General features: G+C 35.4%; 1 long non-coding RNA gene across 1 annotated transcript in view; it reads right to left on the bottom strand.

The window, feature by feature from the left end:
- Positions 1 to 437: 437 nt before the first annotated feature.
- Positions 438 to 23,729, bottom strand: part of LOC148184153 (uncharacterized) — a 95,556-nt gene continuing 72,264 nt past the window's right edge. Inside the window, exons 2-4 of the long non-coding RNA XR_015772801.1 lie at positions 11,297 to 11,393; positions 1,554 to 1,707; positions 438 to 780 (exon numbers count right to left, since the gene is read on the bottom strand). This is a non-coding gene — a long non-coding RNA (uncharacterized LOC148184153). The remainder of the gene's footprint in view (positions 781 to 1,553; positions 1,708 to 11,296; positions 11,394 to 23,729) is intronic.

Raw genomic sequence — 23,729 nt, 5'->3', positions numbered from 1 at the left:
GTCTAGCCAGATTTTTCCTTAACCCACTGAGGCGTAGGAAGTGGACTGTGAATGTTGGGATCCTGCCTACTTTTCAGTATTTAAGATCACAGCAAATTATTTTAAGAATAGAGCTTGTTCAAACTTTTCTATCCAAGATGGTCTGTTACAAAGCCTACCAATTAACAGAAAAAAATCCCAAACCCATTTTTTCCCACGTGGAGAGAGCGAATCACCACTGTATACGTTCCATATATATTTTTAATAAGAATTGGTTAATTTAACATATTCTGTGCTACTTTCAAAACTACAAATAACTTTTTAAAACCAACCTTAACTCTTCATTGCAAAAAACATAGAGAAAATGCAATAATTAGCCATGATTCATCAGCTAAACTAATACCTAAAAATCAGCTGAGAATATTTGTTACTGATGGATATTTAACATTGTGGACCGACATTTTACCTTACGCACACAGAAGCATAAAATTCAGAAATGCCATGGAAATTTGACAGAATTTAGCAATACAGGGGCCAAATGAAATTAATTACACCTGCAATTAATATTTTTCCATATGAACTGAGCAAGTATTATAGAAGCTATTGAAGGTGGAAATGTTAACAGATTTACAACTGTATATCAGGAAACACAGAGGATGTACTTCCAAAAGTACAGTTTTCTTCAGATTTTGCCTTAAAGTTGTTACTTGACATAACAGTGCTAAATAATAGAAGAGAAATATAGATAGCAGTAAACAGGGAACAGTGTAACGACGAGTCAGCTCTAAGAGGAAAAAAACCCTGGAAAGTAAAAGGAATTGATGATAACTAATAATGATATAAAATTGGAAGACAAATAACACTTTCTCTATCAGTACACTACACATGAATAATATATACATACTTTAGACCTAATCCCATCTTCTATATATCATCCAGCTAAAGTAATAAGTAAAAATGCCAAGAACAAAAGGGGAATTATGTTCAACACACTGCTGCATGTAGTATCTCTATTTTTAAAGAAAAAAAAAGAAGAAAAAACATTATTTCAACTAGAAAGATGAAAATTAGGAAAAAAAAAACCTTTTTTTAATCTCCATACAAAGACAGAAACCTGCTGGGCAACACTAAAAAGGATGTACCTGCATGAAATGCATCCGAATCTAAGTAAGCAAAAATTTGGTAACAATTACTCCAGAGATCATGAATAAGACAGTAGTAGTTAAGGCCCAGAAAAACAAACTACAGAGATGGAACAAAAATCCCCAACAAATTAGGCACCTAGGAGTCAGCACAAAAAAAAGTGACTGAAGGAAGATGAGATGTGACAGATATAGATGTGAGTAAAAGAAACAATATGATTGAGCAAGATGTGAAAGTAATCCCAATGTGAAACTGAAGCTCTACTCAAAAACTAAAGTAAAATAATATAAGGGGTGTAGAAAAGTATCTTCTGTAAGATGTCATTTAAATAACTAAAAAGAAAGCAATAGAAGTTGTATTAAAAATAGCAAGATCAGTAATTTCAGTTTCAAGATGTAAGGGAAATTGGGAATACGAACATTTTCACTCACCTCTGTAGGCTGTCTCTTAGGTTTGACCTGTAAATCAATAGATGGTAATCGATTCATCACTAGAAACTGTAGCTAATCAGACATTTTCCACATTTCTCTCAGTTGAACCGGTGGCATTCCTTCAAACTGCAGATACGAACGAAGATCTATCAGGCTAGAGAGAAAACGCAGAAATGAATGTGGTTTCAGACTTTCAGTTAATGTACCTCCATCCTAAGTAAGTGAAAGATTCATGTTGTGGTCCCTGCCACAAGCAATATTTGACCTTTGAAAAAAATTACTTTCTACCAGATGAACAAGAGATCATAGAGAAGCAATTTAATGTCCACAGCTATTCTACCCTCAAAGATGCACTGTTTAAAGCTTCCCTTGACTTTTTACCTTCATTGAACTCCAAAGTCTGAGGGAGAAAAGTTAAATAAGACACTGATGTGCTTAACTCCTAGACCCAGCAATTAAGATCCATGCAGTGGACCTTCCCATTCCCATCCTCTGCCCCAGTGGGATAGGGAGCAGAACTGTAAAAACGGAAAATTCATGTGTTACGATAAGAACAGTTAAATAATTGGAACAAGGTGAAATTATGATGATAAGAGCAGGTGTCATGTTGAAGTAATATGTTTATTGTAAATGGTTTTTCCCTGTGCCTCCCCCTCGGTTTTGTGGTGTTGGTTCCTTCCCCTCGCCCCACCCCTTTGGTCTCATCCCATTGGTTGTAATTCTACTCTCTCCCCGCCCCCTTCCCCCAGTATAAAAGTCCCCGCCGTTTTGTACTCCGTCTCTTTTTCCCCTGGAGTGGTTCAGCAGTAGTGTGGGACAGTGTCCCAGAAAAGAGAGCCTCCTTCATCTTTTATCTTTGTCCTTGCCAAACCTCCTCCCACCCCCAGTGGACTGGAACTCGTCGGGCGATTTCCCTGGTCTGGTCTGGGAGCAGAGGGATTACGGCAAGCAGGAAAGGGGGAGGAGGAAGGAATAATACGCCATAACACCAGTGCCCATCTCATCCCTGAGCAATAATTGTCTGCTCCTGGCTAACTGCTCCAGTTTATACACTGAGCATGATGCCCTAGGGTATGGAATGTCCCTAATGCCAGTGTGAGTCAGCGGTCCCAGCTGTGCTCCCTCACAACTTCTTGTGCACCTCCTCAGTAGCAGAACATGAGACAGTGAAAAGTCCTTGATTTAAGGTGAGGGCTACTGAGCAGCAACTGGAATATCAGTATCAACAATACTCCTGTACTAAATCCAAAAATCACGGCTTTGTTCCAGTTGCTCTGAAGAAAATGAACTCTATCCCAGCCCAAACCAGAACAGAAACCATGTAAAGATGAAACGATTATTTTGACCATCAGAATGAAATTAGAGTGCAAAGAAGAAAAACTGCATTAATTAATAAGCAGGAATTCACTTCTCTGTCACTTTTCTGAAAATCATGTAAACGGTTTTGAATAATTTTCTCTTTTATTAAATCAGTGACTTTTATGAGTGGCTCAGCATCTATAAGTCACAACTTTAATAATCATTCTCTGTGTCTGATGAACCAAACCCATTGGGAAGTTCAGTCTCGCTTTTTTAAAGCAGATTGCTTTATTAAAGAAGATGATGAGAAAGACGATCCCATCTAATCTATGTCTATGTGCATTCTTATCCTTCTTTATCAGATCTGGAAAACTAACCTTGAGTTTATTAGTGTGGCCCTTACAGTGTGACAGTTTTACTATTTTTAACAGTTGCCTCATTGCCATAACCCACAGGGCTTGAAAAGCCATGAGGCAGCCCCAAGACAACAATCTGTTTGATTACATTTACCAGCAGCCTAGTTCTGTTTTGAAATGTAATAGTGAGAAAATAATAATGTAAGGAAAAAATCTATATTTTCTTATTTGTATCCATTTTCCTTATTACTTTCTTTATTTCCTCACTTTGTATTATATATATCTCCTTTTTTCCACTTGAGAGATTTTTGAGAAGGTATGATCACTTTGTCCTGTGATCCAGAACACTCAGAACAATGTATTTTTTTCAGTCTGTGAACCTATTTTGTAATACTGTAATTCAAAGGCACATTATTAAAACAGAAACACAACAGCAAAAAAGGAAAAAAACAAACAACCCCCTAAAAAACAAATACATGAAACCTCAAGCCATTCCAAACATTAATATTAGTGTGGTGTTCCAAAGCACAGTCCTTATGGTTCCCTGAATCAGTCTCAGATTAAGAATGTACATACTATAAAAATTTCCTTAGGAATTACTGATATGTTCTTTGTTCTCTCTCTAAATTTTTGGTTTCTTTTTTTTTTTTTTTCAGTCGTTCTCATATGATTACATAAATACTATTTTATTTCTAATACATAAAGTGATTTTGTTCTTCTCTAGATCAACCTAGCTTCAAACATGAATTTTTTCTTAGTGTGTATTTTCTCAGTACACTTCCAGACATCACTTTAATCTTTTATTTCCTGTATCTTTTATTTACAGCCCTAACAATTTTATGAGTGTGAAAAAAGTTTGTTTCATTTCTTGAGAAAAGACTTTTATTCATACATCTTTCATACTGCAATCACTGCTGTCCTCAGCTGTGGAGAATCTTGCTGACAATGGGCTAACTTTTGACCCAGACATATGCTTCCACTTTGCAACAAGAGTTATTTTAAATGCTATTTCTGCTCTTCTGAAAAAGGTCACTCAATCCAAAAAGCTGGTTTGAACAGTTTGCATGTGGCTAAAAGATAAATAGAGTTTGAATCACCTGGGAATAAAAGTCTTCTTCTGTAGGCTCTCTTGAGCTGAAAGACTAAATCCAATTTTGTTTTCACATTGCCATAAGATAAATGTGTTTTGAATGCCATTTAAGTTAAAGAGAAGTAGTTTGTTTTTTTCCTGTAAGAAAATGTTTTGTGCTCTTCTTCTGGCAGCAACTCATTTTCTTAAGAGCTCTCACTTTTCAGAATCAACATGTAATAAGAATTCCTCTGTGTTGATAATATTGGTGTAAGCACATTTGAAAGACAATGCAAATTCTTTTTAAGCTTTTTTTTTGTTATTCTTAATTTGATAAATGGTTCTTGTCTTATAAAAAATCTGTTTCTTTTCCCATTGTCTTTTCTTTCTCTGGTTTTTACTTTTGTTCCCCCACACAGGAACAGTGAATTTTCTGCAACAAGAAATAAACATTTCCGAATAAAATAAAACAGCTTCCTCTGATTCCAACATTCAAAATAAACATTTTTTTTAGAAATAGAGACTTACAACTTGTTCTGTGCTCTATAGCCTTATCCTGTCTATAACAGCAAATGCATTTCATAGAGGCAAATTCAACATCTGAGATATTATCAACTGAATTTTTAGGAATAATAGCATTTAATAAGCTGATCAGTTTCATCATGAGTAGTCCACAGACTTTTCCTTTTCTTAAACTCAGTACTATAAATATTTTTTTCCATTGATATAACTTCAATTCTCTCATTTCAATATTAATTTTGCCATTCCATTTGCCATGTAGAAGTATACAGAGCACGTGGGTGGGGGGTGAAGAATCAAAAGGGTAAAAGTGAGAAAACTTGTGGGTTGAGACCAAGACAGTACATTAATAATAACTATTATTGTTATAGCAACTTGTAATGAAAAATGAAAATATCAAAGAGAGAGAAAATAAAAGCAAGAAAGACAAGTAACGAAAATGAAAAAAATTCCTCACCACCAACTGACTAATGTCCAGCCAGTCCCTGAGCAGCAGGACCCCACTAATTCCCTTTGTTTTATTGCTAAGCATAATGCCGTAGGTATAGAATATTCCTTTGGTCAGTGGGTTTCAGCTCCCCAGCTGTGTCCTCTCCCAACTTCTTGTGCCCCTGATTCCTTACTGATGGGTGCAATGAGGAAGAGAAAAGGCCTTGGACCCTTAAGAACACTGCTCAGCAATAACAAAAACATCTCTGTATTACCAACAGTTTCACCCAAAGTAGCTACTTTGAAGAAGTTAACTCTATCCCAGCCAAAACTAGCACGATACCTTTATTTGTACATAGCTTTAACAAGCCAGGCTTTCACACAGACGCACTGAAATTCTTCCTACTATTTGACTGAATTGCACCAGGTAATTTCACTGAAGTAAATAAAAGTCATACCAACCAAATCTGACCCCTAATATTTCCATTTATTATCCATTCTTTGCACCTCTTGCTCCTCCACTTCACCATGACTGAATAAAAATTGCAAGGCTGCATTTTCTTGTGAAGCACCAGACTGGGTCAGGGTCAAGATCAAGAAGATAATATGAAAAGCAAAGAACACACAACACACCATACCCACTTCAAAGTTTAGTGAATGCCTTTTAACTCTTACTTGTTATCAGACAACACAAAGAATATTAGGTAACAAAGTTGCATGCTGCAAATTGCTCCAGGCAATTAAAGTCCCAAGTGTCACACTGAGACCAAACCAGTACTGTGGCATGCATATCCTGTCTCATCTCTGCATCCTATTTATCTTTTTTTTTATACCTTTAAAGTTGGTTTTATGCAGCCTAACATCTACTTTCTGGCACCTTATCAAATGTGTTTTTAGGCAAAGGTAATTTAGAATGCTGTTCACTTCACATTACAAGCTTAAAAGTTTATATCTGAGTCTATGATCCCCAAAATAAATCTTTTTGAGGGTTTGAGGTCAAATACATTTCCTTTCTGTGAGGCTCTCTGTTAAACAAAAACCTCAGAATTATATGAAGGTAGACAGGTTTCTGTCCAACAGAAATGTTGTCCTGGTTTTGCAATTGAATGGTGCAATTTGATCAAGAATTATAAGCACACACTGACTTTTTGGTATATACATACATGTACGGGGTTTTTTGTGCCTAAAGATTGAAGAGATCTCTCTGCTCCTCTGTCATCTGTTTAGCATCTGACAGTTCAGATCAGTTGTTCCACTGCTCATTACCTGTTATTGAGACCTACCTCTGATCTATTACAGGTGCAGGGTCCATGATTTTGCAAGGCACCCTACCTACCTACAGCATTCCCTCTTATAAGGCAAATGTGAATAAATTCACATTCTGCTAATTTGTTATCTGCAGCTTCAGCTGACAGAAGCTGCAGTGCACATCTCTTCTAGGACTCCCATATATTTCTTTCTATAGTGTTATCTCAAGACATTTTTTTTTGTCATTCTGAGAACTGTTTTACGTTTGCAAAATATGTTTGGCAAAACACTCAGCATTCAGAAATGCATAGTAAAGGTTCTGTATAATATCAGACATAGTCATTTTACTGTTGTAAAACTTGCTCACACAGATGTAGAATTTCAAGTTTGTAATAACAAAATTCATACTCAATGTCCAGTTTTTTAGAATTAAGCCTGAAACATCTGTTTTTCTCAAACATTTCAAGGACATGGAGATAGAGTATTTCTTACCCACAGACCTTCCTATCCACAATACATGTACAGAATCTATGTAAACTTCAAAAGGAATAAATCTAAAAGATTTGTTCCATTAGTAAAGCTTAAAGTTCCTACCAAACAACAACAGAACCAACAACTGAATCACTCAGGCACTGGGAATGTTTCAATCATATTAGACAAAAGTTTAAACTGACTTCCTTGTCTAATGCTTCACAACTAATTCTCCTCTATCTGTGCATTGCAGCATTTAAAACTTCAAGGAGAACATTAAACAAGCAAACAATCCATTCTATTTCAGTACACAAGATTCAATAGCAGAAAATGTATTTGTATGTTTCGTAGAATTAGATCATCTTTGAGGGTACTGCTTGTGCAGTTATCTGAGTATAGCTTCTAGGACATGAAAATATTGTAGCAGGCTGCCCAAGTCTCAGTGGGAGAGGTTTTACCCTGCTCACCAAGACAACAATAATTGTCCCCACTACACCAGGGAAGCTGTAGAGCGCAGAGAACAACTGGAGACATGGATGGGCAGCTCTGGGGACTGAGACAACTACATAAGATGTCCACAGCGACCAAGGGGACCAAAAGCAGAGATGAATGAAACAGCAGCCATCTCATAGTTGTGTGTCCTGGCATAAGCAAATAAACAGTAACCACCCAATATTTTATTTTAATATGTTTCTGCTATTTTTAGCAGTAGAGAACAAGTATTTAATGGTATTTTCTCAGACACTTAATATTTTTTTATTCCCAAGAAGCATTTTGCTTAATATAAAATAAAAAACATAAGATCACAACAGGGCTACTCACAGATATTCACCACTCCCAAACCTGCCTCCAACTCCATTCAGAATGGATGAAAATAATAACAATCATAGCCTGTGTAAAAATCATGAGCCTATACTGCAAGCATCTTATTCTTTCCATATTTTTTTCCCCTAACATCATGTTACCAATCCTCTATACTATATAAGAAACTAAAAATTCTAAGAGCAAATACTAACTCTTGATTCCAAAAATTAGTTAATTTTGTTATAGATTTGGTCAGGAAAATGACAAGGACTAGCTACAACATTTTGTATGTTTACAGAATGAGAGTGGCATAATAAATCAGATGAGAAAAACTTTTCAGATTTCACACTGAGTGAATGGAGCATTCCTTCAACTTAATAATGTTCTCTGATAGAGTCAATTGTTAGCACAAAATAAGGAAAATGAAAACTTTAATCCATATCTAGCAGCAATAAGTAGATGTGAACACAATACAATGTGTTCCTCCTCAGCAGCACTGTGTTAAAATTTGCTTATGGAAAGAGATCTAACTGCTTTGCAAGTTCCTCTATAGAGCAGAGCAGAGCAGAATAGAAAATTGGGATGGGATGGGATTGGATGGAATAGAAGAATAGAATAGAATAGAATAGAATAGAATAGAATAGAATAGAATAGAATAGAATAGAATAGAATAGAATAGAATAGAATAGAATAGAATAGAATAGAATAGAATAGAATAGAATAGAATAGAATATTTCAGTTGGAAGGCAAAACTAAAGCATGTTATTAAGGACATTATCTAACACAAACAACATTCAAAGCTTGCATTCCCTTTTTCTGATTATGCAAAGTATGATTCATAGGTAGATAAGTATTTCTACTCATAGCTAGCATATCTTTCCATGAATCAGCAAACCATCTCTCTACAGACAAAACCAATCCTTTTCTTCAAAGCTATTCTCTTTGCAACTGTTTTTTTAAAAGCAAGTGCAGCTGTCCTCCAGCCTCCCCAAAACTGGTCACGGAACATCTCTAACACATGTATTTCTCACAGACATTGCAGATAGTGTTTGCCTTTAAAAAGAAAAGGATACACAAAGTAGTTTTAAGGGTTCTAAGCCTCAAAATACTTGTTCTATTTCATAGCTGCTTTGCTTGATCTGTATGCAGTTTTAATTTCAAAAGGAATAACAAGGTATAAAGTGCTTGCAACTGCAATTAAAACTAGTAAAGACTCAGTGCTCATCACTGAGAGAACTGCTGTTTGACTGCTGTAAGATTTTTAGTCTTACACAGCAATTGTAAAATCACTTAAGACTGTTATTCCTTCTTTTTCTTCCTTATTTTTGTTCTTAAATAGCAAGCTGGTAATAGTCCTGCTTAAGATTAATGTGAAAACACTTCAAGCTTTGTCCTTAGTGGAGAACAGAATCTGTACCACACAGTACAGGAAGCATGTAAGGAGAAAACAAGAAAACTTAGGGGATTATTTTAGGTATTAGAAACAAAATGACTATAAACTCACACTGACTTAATATGTAACTGATAACAATTTCTGAGTGAAAGATACGAGTTTTCCTCCATTTCATTATTTCTGTTATTTTCACTTTTTTTATTTAACATATTGATAAGCATCTCTTTTGTATGGCCTCTATCCCTCTAACACAACTTGATCTCCTGCTTCTAAAAACTAAATAGGCTTGTGGAGACTGACTAAAAACTGGGACAACTTCTACTTGACAAACTTAATGAATAAAACTCACATAATACTCATACAAACATAAACTCCAGTTCTGCTGAACTGTTTGCTCACAAATACAGCGATTATTTTGAAAGCTAAGTTTAGTTCTCTCCTGAATACATACATGTGTTCACAAGAACTTCAACTGTGAACTGGCGAGAAAATCTCTTATTTTTCCTTGGCAGTAGCCTGGCAGTTTGGGAACTGGATAGCACAGCCTGCACAGCATTTGCAAGGTTACTAGAAGGAGCTGTGAAGAAACACACACAAACAGTGAATGTTTTTCACTTCAGAGAGGGTGCTTAATTGTAGATCAATTAAATATGCAGCTGTAAGTTTTGCATAGATGTGACAAAATGTATGACAGTGTAGGAAAACATTATTCCAAGCACTTGCATAGACCCTAAATAAAATAGAAATGGGATCAAAAACTGTATTCTCTTGACTGCAGTCTATAGACTTGAAGAGTAACTTACAAAGTATTATTTTCATATTAGACAGACAATCACTGTTTCTGAAGCTGACTGCAGTCTAGTGCACAGCTCAACGTTTTCTTCCCATTATCCACTTCATCACATAAAGCAAGTGAAGCCCTCTCAAATCTCCCCTAGTATTATCTATACATACATCTTTCAGCACAAATTTGATGCACCATATTATTTTATGGTAAGCCATGCCTTCAACTGGCTGAAAGCTCCAAACTTTTCCAGGAGCCAAATAGTTCAGAGCTGCTAAAATATTTTTCCCAGAAAGGGCTTTTCAAACTCAGAAGCCAAGTTACTTTAACTGACTTATGGAATTACACCACTATTGAAGCTCATCATCAGCATTTCAAACATAAATGAGCACCAAAGTTTTGCATTGTCCTTAAAAACAGGACTAAGTAACTAATTGGGTTTCATGGCACAGCATTAAGGTGCTGCCTTTAGAAGAAAGAATCTTAATTCTCCGGGACACATGTACTGTGTGAACTAGGGACATCACAGTTTGCTGCTCACAGCAGGGCTCAGATGCCGCCTGGTTAAGTAAAAACCTTTGCTGCACATTCTGCTACAAATCAACCAAATGCTGCTTCTACTGCAGCAGGCATATAATCTTGCAAATGAGAATGGGATGCTAGTTTTGGAGCAGTGTTTATGAGTCTTTTTGCAATAGATGGAGATCATACATCATTTTCTACATGTCACTCAGATTCCGTTAAAAACATAAATTACTACTTATCCGTAAAACAAAAGAAGGAAATCTATTTTATTATTCCCCTGGAAAATCTAAACAAATTATGCAACATCACACTTCCACCTACTAGAAAGCAATAAATTATGTATGTAGACAAGGAAATAAGAGTAGAAGTATCAAAGAAGAACAGAATATATCATAAAAATGCTGTTCATACTACAAGACATAAGGCTTTATCAGTTTTTCTATTCTGATCTATTATGCCCTAGGGATCATCTCAGCCTCAGAGCAATTCTTTTCAGTTAATGTATAACTCTAAAGTGGATGGGCTGTGGGGGTTTCTTTTGCTTTGTCCACCCTGGCAACCAGAAAGGAAATTATAAATGTCACTGTAAAGGCACCTGTATTAGTGAGGTACAATGTGTACTTTCCTCACATAAAATCTCCAGCACAAAAAATATATTTAGACTAAGGCATAAAGGCCAGCATTACCAGATACTTAGGGTTTGAATAAAACTACCAAGTAGAGACTGGGAATTACTTCAAGATGCCCAGTATAGGATATCAACTACATGCCTGAGAATTTCTGAGTGAAGGAGTGACACAATTAACTGACTAAATTTCTTTGTCAGGGAAAGAGGTAGCTACTCACAGGTTTCCCATTAGTTTTTGATATCCAAGCAGCTCAGATTCCTCAGTTAGATGTATCAGGAATACAAGCCTGTGGGATTTGGGGGTGGGTGTATTTTCTGAAAAGGGAAAAAAAAACAAAATATGTTTCAAAATATTGGCCTAAGTCAATACTGAATGTCTTTTTAATTTTTTTCTCTTTTGTCTAAAACTGCTTGAGTTGAACCTGATTTTTCACTGGGTACAAGAATCTTCATTTTCTTGAGAGGGTGTCATACATGGTGCCAGCGGCTGTTCTGAAATAATTTGTTAATGGACATTCAAAGCTGTTCCTCATTCTTCAGAAACATTCTTTGGCTGCATCAGTCACCCCAACAATGGTGTAGCTATCAGTTAAGAATTGTACAGAAGCTTACTGCAGTGGTTGCCTACAATTGGACTGTTGTGCCAAATGACAGAGCATAAAGCAGATCTGAGTCATTTGGCTCATGCCTGTTGTTGCAGTTGCTTTCATCTGCCTAGACTCATCTGTTTCTTGCACAACATTCTGAAACTCTTCTAGCTTAATTCTATTTACTATTAGTTGTGTTACGAGAAAGCTGCAAAAATACCACATTCACTTTTCACTCTTGGATAATTTGCTGTAATAGGAAGGCAGAAAGCAGGCTGTTAATCATGCTAAAACACCTCTAAACTGAGACAGCTTTGGCTAATGCAGGCAGTGCAATTTTCTGCCTAATGGTGAGCTACACTTTGCAAGAAAGAGGGATACAGGAGATTTCTCAGGTTTTAGCATTTAGGGCAATAAAGTCTGTTAACAGAGGGCATTTTTTCTTGGTTACCTTTATATTTATGTTTGTGAGGTTTTCTCACAGTACATCCAATCACACTATTACATAGACTGCACATTTTCCTCTATACCATTTCAAAAAACAAATTAACATGAAAGTGTATGATTTGTGAATAACTTCCTTTTGATTAACACATCCCTCAATTTTTAATTTATTTACAGAAATTTTTTAATTGAAGACCATGTTGCCTCATCCAGATTTCCTTATAATTTATCATAAACAAGTTATAAAAGACATTAAAAAAATTAGAATAATAAATGCATATCACCATCTTTCTAAGTTCTTTACTTCTGTAATTCCCCTTTCCTACCTTTTTCCATCTACCTAGAGAAAATGATATGATATACACAGTATACGTGCTCTCAGTTTGTCCTTTAAGTTTCTCTGAAAAGAGTGACTGGGTTAAAAGAATTTCCTTGAGGAAATGAGGCTTGGTCTTACTTTAGGTAGAAGCTAAGAGCTTGACTCAGAGGTTACAGAGTGTAGCAAGTGAAGAGGAAGCCTGCAGGGGAGGAAAAAAGAAAAGAAAAATAAATAAAGAAAGAAAAATAAATAAAGAATGAAAAAAAGGACTTACAGCCCAGTTTTAGAATGGGACAGAATGAACCTTCCAATGGGCTGGTGGTGAGGACTGAGTGTGCTGTAATACAGAAAATCAGGGAACTGGTTGAAATCAAGCCCTGAAACAAGTTGCCCTTCTGCTAGCTAACTGTGAGCACACCATCCTGTATAGAATTTCTTACAGTTACTTAATTCTGAACACACATGACAAAGCAGTCCTCACAGTACATAGAAAATAGAAATATCTACAAAGAGAGTGATTTAAACTAAATAACTGTTAAAATAACTGTCATGCAAAGTGCATATAATAATTGCCAATTTCATTTATGCCAAATTCAAACAATCTTTTTTTTTTTTTTTACATTTTCTTTATTTTGTTTCTTCCCAATCTAGTGAGATTAGCTTAGTTGGTTAGAGCATGGCATTAATAGCACCAAGCCTGGGGTTACAACACTTCTATGGGTCATTCACTTAAGAGTTGACCTTGATGAACCTTGTAGGTCAGTTCTATTTTAGAATATTCTGTGATCTGGAAATAAATTCCTAACTGCCACTATTCTGGACACAGAGAGGAAGGCATACAATTTTTATTTTTTCTTTTTTAAGCAAAATAATTACTGGAAAAGCTATCAGTCTTTCCTTTAATAATTTATTCCTTATCCTGAATCAGAAAAGAACCATTAAGAAAAAGATGAGAAGTCTTAAGGTGTTATGAAGTTCTTCTAATCCTTGCATCCATATAAGATGAACAGAGGGGATAAAAAAACCTTGGAATAGGAGAACTGCTGATCTCATACTACAAAACATTAATGACTTAGCTAGATACACTAGATAGTGAACTGTATTTCTGTGGCTTTTTGGAAGAACTGAAGAAAGTACAGAGAGTATTTCTGGAGAAATATGTCCAAAATGAATTGTGTTTGCACTGGGATAAAAATTCATAGCTTGAAGCACACAAAAATAAACAGTCCAACAGAACTAATATTAAATCTAATATTGGGACAAGCTCCTGTGAGCTATTTGCTACTCTGTTGACATGTAATAGTCTGTTCAGCATTGCAACTCACATTTTTGCACTACAAATATGAGCACAACTCCTGGGTTAGGTAAGAAAAAATAATTCAAAAATATTATTTCTTTTCTTTGAACTCTGTGGTGCTTTGTAACTTAAACCAATGAACCTTGCGTGTCATATTGCCAAAAAGATTTCTATCTTTTGCAGTGTTTGATTGTCATCTAGCCCCTGAACTTCTTGTGCATGGAAAAGCTTTCGTTAGAGGGAAAAATTTCAGTGTATATTTAGTTTCTCTAGATTTAAAGAATTGACAGCAAAGGAAGATTACAGGAGCATCTGTAGGTTAGTTACAAAAAAGCCCATAACAAAACCTTCAGGACAATTCAGTAATTACTATTTGAAATACATCTATACATGCTCCAATACATTCAAATCAACTTTTTTGTCTTAGGCTGAAATTGACTTCTCAAATGTATAAATTAATAGTGCTTACAGAACACAGAAGGCAAAATCTCCTTCTAAAAGGTGTTAAACAGAATTGGCCTAGTCTAAGGATAATCACTTTTGAAAACTTGATTAATAAGTAATAAATTCCTTATGTGTGGTGCCTCAGTTGCTGGGATTGGCTCATATTTGCACAAGTTCTTTACGGTTGGTTGTGGAAATCAATTGATGGCAAAGAAAGCTCTACAATTAAAATAAATTACTGTGCTCAGGAAAAAAAGGCAGAATATTTTATATGAACATAGAAAGTGTGGGGACATCCATTGGTATGAATAACAATGGGGGAGAAACAGTGACTATTGTTCTCATAACAGGTTTTCAAACACGCTTTGCTTTCAGGAGCTGGAAAGTCTTCAATTTTCTTTTTAAGAAGTAATTGGATTAAGAAAAACAGGTTGGCTTAAGAAAGCATGTTGTCACAGACTTTGGAAGTTTTCAAGCTGCATACTGGCACCCAGGGTTCTAAATAAGTGCATTTCATCACATTGGAACATATTCTGAAAGCCTTCTTTTTACTTACCAATAGCCCAGAGAATTAAGCAATATTCAACTTATACTACATTAATCAATTCTACTACCTATTTTTACTAGGTACAGTAGGTCTGTTAATGATGCAATAAAATATAATGCACTACAATCATTATTAGCCAGGTATAACGTGACAAATAACATTTGCTCCTGAAACTGAGGGTGATGTGGAGGAGGGGAGAGTTATAATCCTATTTGTAACTTGACTTCGTGAAACGTGGAAATTCCTCTGATTCCTGCTACTGACACCTATAAGCTGCCATAAGTAAATCCAAACTATATAGCATGACAGGAACACACAGACACTGGTAAATAAATCGTGTCAAAACACCTTCTATAAACAGCTTCATAAAAATACATAAAATTGTCAGTTATTTTGTACTGCTCCTATGAGAGAAAATGTCTTCAGTTAATCTCCTGGACACCTCCTCAGACTTAGGAAACTGAGATGAAATATTAGTGTCCAGATGCAAAATTTCTTAATTTTTAACACTATCTGATTAATTTTATGTTTTATCCCTCACAGCAATAACATGAATATATGTAGCTGGGAAAGTTTATACATATGCTTAAGGAAAGGTAATTGAACACTTCATTTGAGTTCATAGTCATCTAGTCATCTTCTATAGTTCACTAGGTCATCTATGCTTAGCAGGTGTCATGAGGCATTGTAAACTATTTTTAAATTATTCAAGCCATATTTGGAGCAAGTTGTATAGACAGAGTGAGAAAGGTTCACCATATGTTTGAGAAACCTGCTCAAGTCTCTGCTGAGACCTGCCACATTGATTCACTTTTCACTTATATGACGTTGTCTATTGAGAACATCTGTGTCCTAATAGGTCAAACACCATGAATACACTCATTCTTAAACTTAGGAGTCAAGAGCTGCTGTTTTCCTTTGAACAAGTCACTTAAGTGAGAACCGGTGACAGACTAAGCTGACTTTCTGTGCTTTTAACTCTGTAATAGCAACACAGCCCAAACCTCCTCCACAAATTTATTTTCCAATGGAAGAGCATCAGTAATCTGCTTCTTGACTGTGTAACATCCTCTCTCATCACAAACTTTTCCACGTATACGTGTTATCATCGTTCATTACAAAGCAGAAAAATTGGGATTGGTTTTACCACCAAGTAATCCCACATTTTTCTCATAAAAATTTTCAGCTTTAATTTATTTATTAACCTCAAAAGCCAATTTTATTTTCTGGGATGAACACTGAACTTAGTAGCTTTCCACTGCAGAACAAAACCAAAAGAAGCTGAAATTCACTGGAACATAATTACTATTGCTATTCGCAACTCTGGAGCTTATTGTGATATTTTTTTATCAGTCCATTTTAAGAGAACTTAAAGAAATAAACAAACAAAAATTAAAAAAAAACAAACAAAAACCAAAACAAGAAAAAAGAAACCCAAAAATTTTGATTCTAAGAATTTTAATTTAACAGGCTTGAGTTCCTTTTCTTTTCAATTCTCTCTGTCCTTATATACATAAATACAAAGTCAACCCTGGGTGAAAGGAATATTTTAGAAAAAAAGTGGGAATGGAATGGCCAACAAATAGATGTTTAAGACCTAAAATTAGACTTCATAGAGGATGCTTAACAGAGGGGGAAAAGAAGACAAAATTTAAATCTATTTCATACCTACCTCCTCAATTCTACCTCACCCTCCCCACCAAATCACAAAAGAAATCTAGTGGCATAATAATTGCTATAGGGCACTAACTGCTATCTTTCACTGGTTAAACAGAATTTGAAAAAGTAACTGCACAGAAGATCCAAACAGTATAAATCTAACAAAATAGCCCCATAAAGCAGTTCAGGAAGATGCTACTTCACCTGAGGAAAAGAAATATAGAACTAGTTTGAGATCAACCTCTTAAAAACAAGCAGTGAGTAGGGAAGGCCTTGTACTATGCAGTCAGAGGAAGACCAATACAGATTCACCTCACCCTGACCACATAAGTTTAGGAAAGAGAGTGGCTGAGAATGTGAAACTGCTAGAATAGCAATATGAAATAATTCAAGCAAGGTTCAGCAAGAGTTGCTGTCTTTACCTTCTGAATCTTCCTCTCTTCTTTTTGTCTGCTAGCTGCAATTCCTCTCCTTCACTTCTCACATAGTTATCAGCTTTTGTCTTTTCTTAGTTGTTGTTTTTATTTTCTTCCCTTTTTCATGTTTTAGCCCTGTAAATGTTACTTTGCTGAGTTTTAGTCAGCTAAACACAAACTTGCTTTTCCTGATTTTTTTTTTTTTTAAACTTCCAACTAGAAGCCTTAGGATCTGATACCAAACAACAAGCTGAAAATCACTGATTTCCAAATAAAATTTTACTAAAAGTATGCCTCTCACCAGAGCCATGCAGTGGGCCACTTGGAATGCTCTACTGTCATGGTCAAACAGCAAAGTCTGACAATCCTCTTCCCCATCTCAACCACTCAGGTATTCCCACTGCTTGGTTATGCACATATGCCTCAATTTAAACATAAATTTATACATAAATTAATTTTGAGTCATTCATACTGAAGGCTTAATACTCTCTAAATCTAATCTTATTGAATCTCCAGGCTGTTGCAAAACTTAACCCAAAACATTATAACATCACTTGCAGCTCCGGATCCTTTTTGACCCCAAAACTGTGAGGAAAGCACAGTTTGTTTTTAGCTAGTACTCAGTCTGTTGTTTTCTTTTTACCTGAACAGGATTCTGTCTTTTATAAACCTATATTGATAAATTTTATATCAAGCAAGCTTTGCCATGCTTTTCCTCCATTCCCTCACCACAAAAACCTCCTGCTGCAAAACACATGTATCTTAACCCACACCTGACATGAGCAAATCTATTTCTTACAATTTTTTTCATATTTTTATTATTAACATTCTGAAAAAGGGATTTTTCCTAAACTTGAAAAGTTTCCTATATGGCTAAATTTTAAATACAATCATGCTAACGGTCCAAATAATAATAGAAGTAAAATAGAATAGTTAGATCTTTTTTTGTCCACATCCAGCAGTCTGCTGGATATATAGATATATAGCAGATAACATGCTGCTGAGAAAAATCTCTGTATGATATATCTCAATCTTTCCACTTAGCTGCCATGTTACATGAATAAATCTACTGATGTCTAAGGTGTGAGACTATAGAAAGTACTTAAAACTGACATAAAATAATTTTAAGTGAATAAAAGAAGTCTCTTTCAACCATTCCTTCCAGCTTTTGTTAACATCATTATGAAATGATAACTACACACCTCGGATATGTACAGCATAATAATAATTTTCTATTGGAGAAACAAAAAAACCCCTAGTACTACAACAGTACTGCAAATAAGCAGACACCTAGATGCTTCTGCAGGTTTTTCAGCATAGATCTGTACAGAACACAAAGACTAACAAACATTGAATGCAGCTTACTAGCTGGATTTCATTTATTCTGAAACTTCCCCATGCAATTTTCTGGAAGAGATTGGAGCAGATTGGTGGTTTCCTTTGCATGACACTTTTCCGCATTTTACGTCTACCATTAGCTCTGTTATTGTTTCCAATTTTTATAGTGGAAGGTAATTGGTAAGGAGCACTGAGCCCAAAAGGAGACAAAAACCTAGCTGGAAGATTCTGAGGTCTTTTCTATAAAAGGGCATCTCTAAGCAGGGCATTTTATTCCAATAAAAAGCTTTGTAGTACTATGCAATACATCTAGTAATAGCAAAAAGTCCTCTCTAATCTATCTAGTACAATTAAGGCCTGTTTGGAATTCACTTTCACTTTTTAAGGAGGAACTTTCTGTGAGGTACCCTTCATCTATTTTGAAGTTTGAAATTACACAGGTTCTGTTCCTATGCAAAGTATATTTTGTATTTAAGATTGCCAGTGGCAATCCCACCATGCTGTAAAAGTTGAGCGGAATTACCAACAGGAAAACTGTTGACATTCCAGCAATAAAATGAATTCCTAGAATACACCAATTTTTATTTTTTATGAATATTTTTATATGGTTTTTTTTTTTCCTCTATACAAAGGAAATATTACTTAAATTCTCTTGACAACTACTGTACTTGGACAGTACATTTGTAGAAAAAGCTCTAGGAGTAAATTTGCTTCATCATTATATTTTACTTTTTATAGCCACTTACGGTTTTCTTATTTGGAGTCACTAGTAGCCTTTTGCTATCCATAGTGTAGGTAAAAATAGATAAGAAAAATCATTTTTCTAGAGAAAGAGAAAAAAAATAAAGCAATAAAGCACTTCTCTCTGATTTTTTACTTGTCAATATAAGTCTAATAAAAACCAGCTTTTAACTTTTGTCTTGCTAATAACATGTTGAAAAGTTTTCATTAAGAGGCTTACTTTATTTTAGCCTGTCACTTTGAAAGAAAGGCATGTTTAATAATTTACTACTCACAGTTTAGCACTGAAAAATACACAGTAAAGACGGTTTAAAATAGATCAGCTCAGCTGCTTCTCTTCATAGAGAAGTAAATTAAATTAAGTGAAGTTGCTGGTTGGCTGTTGTGTATTTGGAGTTTCTTCATCAATATGAGTCATCAAACACTCAATAGGGTTTATCACAGATAGCATGTTGCAAAAAAGACAGCATAAGGGAAGTTTATATGGTATAAGATGTGGAACATCCTTCTGTTTTCTTTCTACAAGATATGCTGGAAGAGTTTTATGAGACAAAAAATTGTATTTTATAGTCAAACATTTTTCCATCCATTTATAAACCCATAACCCTCTTGAAAAATAAAAAGAAATTGAAAGCTTTTGAAATGTATCCAATGCACTTACAGAGCAATATTTAAAGGAAAGGGATCTTATAATCACAGCAATTCAAAATGGAGACATTTCAGCTTTGAAATGCAAGTTTACTTTTCATTTGAAGTTTTCAGAGACTGCAGCTGCAATGGGATATCTTAATATAGAATATTAAAAATATTTTCAAATATAATGTTGAGGCCACATGCACTCAGTGAAAATTTGGGAGCCTGTGTTAGAGACCCAGGAACTCCCAGTATAAAGTGACACAAGTCATCCAGTCAGTAAGGGCCAGAAGCTCTTAAGGACAATATCCTTAAGCACAAAATCACGAGCTGGTCAAAGGAGGTGACTGTCCTTCCCTGCTCTGCACTGGTGGGTCTCACCTTGATCACTGTGTGCAGTTTTGGGCACCACAGTATAAAAAAGGCACTATTAAAGAGCATTCCAAAGATGGCTGTAAAGGTGATGAAGGCTCTGGAGGGAAGCTGTTTGAGGAGTGGCTGAGGTCACTTGATCTGTACAATCTGGAGGAGACTGAAGGGAAGCCTCATTGCAGTCTACATCTTCCTCCTGAGGGGAAGAGGAACTGGCACTGATCTCTTCTTGCTCACGACCAGTGACAAGATGAAGGAAAATCATGAAGCTGTGTCAGGGCAGGTTTAGGTTGGAGATCAGAAAAGGTTCTTCCCCCAGAGGGTGTTTGGGTACTGGAACAGTCTGCCCAGGGAAGTGGTCACAGCTACAAGCCTGAGTTGAAGCAGCATTTGGACATGCTCTCAGGCACATGGTGTGATTCTGCTCAGGGCCAGGAGTTGGATTTGATGATCCTGATGGATCCCCTCCAGCTCAGCATATTCTATGGTTCTCAGTGTGCAGCTCCTTACTTATTCAGAAGGATAATGGAGGAAATACAGAAGATATCATTTGTCTTTGTTCAAGCAATAGTATCAGACTTCTTTCGTGTCTCTTATCATTTGGTGTCTGCATTCAGGAACACTTTCCTAAAAATTAGGATGACAGCACAGTTTCTTTTTTCCTTCCCAATTAAAAAAATCTACTAGCTCCTGTTAATATTAACAGGGGTTAAAATAAGATTTTTCGAGAACCAAGAGAAACTACTTTGGAAGTACTGTATATTTTATCCTCTGTTATAATAAATCAGCTTTTGTATAAAGTGCACCAGATCAAATAATTATTCAAATAATGTAAGGAAAGTGGATGCTATTCTAACTGAAAATAAATTTATTGTGTAGATTGCTATTTTTCAGAGAAGGAGGAAGAAATGAGAGAGTAGATGAGGTTTATTTTTCGGGCAATTTTCAGTTTCTTTTGGTTTCCCTAGCTAGACTCCCTTGTCTCACTGGAATGAATGGCAACCTACAAAGAGTTGGATAACAGAATGAAAGAGCAAAGAGGGTCAAGCTACTTAAGATTAACAAGTGTGAGGTTAAGTAGTGAATCGATCTCAGTTTGTGAGTATCCACAGAAGGACAAAAGTTTTATAATGAGTTCTTCAGTCCAGCAGACAGAGACACAACAAAGATGTAAGAGCTGGAAAACAAAGCCATACAAATTCAAACTAGCAACATGGTGCACACTTTTTATGATAAGAAACTAATCATAGAAACAATTCAAGCAGGGATTGCAATGGATTCTCTGTCACTGTCATTGCTATCATCATCTGTTGGAATAGCTTTTTTCATTTCTAAAAACCAATATTGCTGCTCAGGGATACACAGAAGTCCTATTTAGTGTGCTATAGAATACGTAGGATCATATTGTTTCCTCCTTGTTCAGTCATATATGAGTAATTATATCAGATTCCACTAAAATGAACACACATTAAGAGTTTCCATCCACAAAACAAATTTTTACTTGACATGTAAGTGATAGCTTATTTTTCCTTGCCTTGAGGACAATAAAATTCCTAGAAATCTTGAAATTAGTCAGGCTATGATTTGTAAAGAAGCAGATGCCCCTAAAGAACCATAAAAACTCTACATACATTTATTTTTATTCTTTCTGCTAAGGGACTATACGGTTCCAATGTTTCCCTAAAGAAATATTCCATGTTTCTCTTTGCTTGTCACCCACAGCCACTACTCTTCTGTAAAATGGCTTCTTCAAAAAGCAGAATCTGATTGTCTCTTCATGTATAAATCAGCTGCAAGCTGTGGGCTTCAGGCTGGAATTGAGAAGCAAAGTTCTGTATTCCCTAATTATTCTGTGCAGGCTAGTAATATATCAATAAAAGGGGCAAATATAAAGCCACAAGTATAAAACATCCTTGCTCACTAAATGCATAGAGTTTATGTATTTATTACTTATTTTTTTTCTCACTGTATAATTTTTCCCCTTCATTTATATACTTAAAGCTTCTCTTGGATGTCAAAATACACTGTTATCTAAGGGAAATCAATGCTTGTGAAATACTATGATGCCAAACTCGGGTGCACTTCAGCAGCAGTTCATCACACTTTCTTATGCAGCATCATTCCAATATGATGGGAATGGCAACTAAATTCCAACAGACTACATAGACTTTATTATTAATCTCTCCAGGGTAATTTTTCTTTACCTGAGAGCTTTATGGCTTTACATTCTTCCTTGCATCCCAGAACTAGCTACATTTTCTATGAGCATAAATTTGGAAAGAAGTAACTACAAAATGTGTTAAACAAATTAAAAGTTTTAATACGGATGATTTTTCTGTCATATGTTCTGTCATCCAGAAGACTTGTTCAGCTAGTAGCTGCACACTGTAAGAACTGCCTTTTAATATGGTTTTAAAATTGGTATTGATTGTACCTCCTAAAGGTCAGACCTGAAGGTATTATGCTCCTCACTGCTATTTCCTTCCTTCTCTTCTTGATTGTCAAAACCAGTCAATGAATACAAGTGCATACACGTTGAAAGGTTGCCCAGACTGGATTGCATTATGCTAAATTGCCATGCATTTGTCTGTTATGTATCATGTTTGGTTCAGATAGAGCTAATTATGTTTTTTTTCTTTGGGTGGGGAGGGCAGAAATTCCTATTGAGTATTAGTTGTGAAAACTGTCTTGTCTTTATTGCATGAACGTCAAGTAAAATAAAGCTAGGTTTTTCATTTATTGGTTTATGATTGCTACTTTTTATTTAAAATATTTAATTATTTCCACTCCCACTCCCCCCAAAAATAAAAAAAAAAAACAAACAAAAAAACAACCAATTATTCTGGCTAGGAAAATAAACTGTACAGGAAGCAATTTCCATAGGAAATAGAAAAGGTTAGTTTCTCATCTTAAGGATGGAATGAAGAAAAAAAATCCTTTCTGCATAGCAATATCCCCAAACCATTTCATTTTAAATAAAGCTTGTGATATGGGAGAAATGAGTCATCTAGCCCATATAAAAAGTTCCAGTGAAAGATGAAATTCAGGGTAGATTTTTTTTTATGTGGAGCACTCCACACACATCTGATGGAAGTGCAAAAAATGGAAATCAATGCTGATCTTAACCCAAGAACACTGGTTGAAGAATAATAGCAGACTGGGACTGGATAAGAAATGAGCTGCAGATCAAGCATGAAAGATTTCCTGCAGGCTGTGCTCGTGCAGAGCTTTACCTTTAGCTCAAGAAACGGACCAGGTTCTTGAGCAGTCAAGGGTTTCTCTTTCAGTCAAATAGAGGATTTTTTTTTCATAAATTACTTTTAATTGCCTATTTATTTTTGCATAGGACTAGAAGCGGGTATATATGACATCCTCTAGTCTTACTTATATAGAAAAGGTTGAACTACAAATGTTTTATTTCAGGAAGAGTCAATAACTCATATGTGGTGTAACCACAGGCAAAATTCCCAGGTAATTCTACACATATCAACTCAAATCTATCCATGGCATACTCTCTATTGTATTGATGTATTGATGTTTCATTTCACAATTCCTAGTTATTCTCTCTTTTACCAAATATAATTCCTTTGTCCTTTCTGTGGTCCCTAAGGTTCTAGTTCCTGAGATTCTGATTACATTTGTAGAGAGCTCACTTGCTGCAATTCATTCTTAGTAGTTCATTGACTGAAAACAATGCAATTAAAAAAAAAAAAAAAAAACAACAAACCAAACCCAACAAGTAATCATTGAGGTTACTTTGAAAATCCATTCCGATTCAGAAATACAGCAAAAATACAGAAGTATGTGAGAAAGGAGTGCTCTAAAATGTATAATTTACAACGGTGATCCTGCAA

The sequence above is a fragment of the Pseudopodoces humilis genome, chromosome 6 (genome assembly GCF_049639895.1).
Source record: "Pseudopodoces humilis isolate 2021_Gansu_Grassland_sample_001 chromosome 6, ASM4963989v1, whole genome shotgun sequence".
NCBI classification, from domain to species: Eukaryota; Metazoa; Chordata; class Aves; order Passeriformes; family Paridae; genus Pseudopodoces; species Pseudopodoces humilis.
This window is presented reverse-complemented; position numbering and strand designations above follow the sequence as displayed.